We start from the raw sequence: 1,122 nt of genomic DNA on the forward strand, positions 1-1,122 counted from the left end.
GGGTCATGGGGAGGGACAGCAATGTTGCTATTTATTATAAATAAGAATATTAATTTTTGCATTATTCTGTGAAATTTTATATTTACACCCACACCATATTATAGCATACAATAATGATGCTAGTTTTGAAATAATAGATTCTCTTCTGAGTTTACAGTAATGAATAGTATTAATCATGTTTGATTTTTTAAGATTCAACATGGTATTTGTAAGTGTTTGTCCGTCATTTTATTTGTATCTGTACATATATCTAGAGAAAGGATGTGATAACACAATTTTATCATAATTTATTTTACAAGTATTTACAAGCAATCCGTCCAAACATCATATTTTATTATCTCTAAGGCACATAAACTTTTGTAGAACATTCCAAACTTGATATGAAGATTTATGTACCTAAGTTGTTTTTAACTATTTTGTTTTCTTTATTCCATGTTTGATACTTTTGGGGTGATCAGTTACTACTCATCATTGTGATGTTTGTCTTCTCATTTTCATTGAAAAAAACACTAAAGAATCTTTTTTAAATTTGCAATCTAGAACATCATACTTTTGGGAGTTTACTTCTTGGAATGAATAGTAAAGTTGTTTGATACATGTTTTAGAAGTATATGTTTGTTCTTTTGCAACTCTTAAAATTAATCATAGAAATAAGATCAAGTGGTAGGTTACTTGTGTAGACAAAAACGTCCTTAAAGCTAAAGTGTAGGATTCTCCTAATTTCTATTGATTTAATGCTCTGTACACGTGACTTGTAAACAATAAAAGAATGTTTGATGTGATCTGCTGTGTTACTTATTTTGGTATTTTTTTCCAGACAGCTTTATAATTAAGGCTGAATGGCTGTATGTGTTATAATTCTTTGTTATCATTTTACTTTTTCACCTGTATGAGTTATAATTCTTTTTTATCATTTTACTTTTGTGAATTTGTTTCTATTTTTAAATCCTTTCATATTTTTGTACATTTTGCTTTGGTTTTCAAAGGAGGGATAGAGATGTTTCAATTCACATGGAGGTTCACATAGAGGATTTGAAGTACGGTCAAAATTGCCTGGCGTGCGTGACCCATTATGCAGGAGAAAAGTTGAGGGGGGGGGGGGGTTACAGCGTCTTATACAGC

The sequence above is a fragment of the Aplysia californica genome, unplaced genomic scaffold (genome assembly GCF_000002075.1).
Source record: "Aplysia californica isolate F4 #8 unplaced genomic scaffold, AplCal3.0 scaffold00490, whole genome shotgun sequence".
NCBI classification, from domain to species: domain Eukaryota; kingdom Metazoa; phylum Mollusca; class Gastropoda; order Aplysiida; family Aplysiidae; genus Aplysia; species Aplysia californica.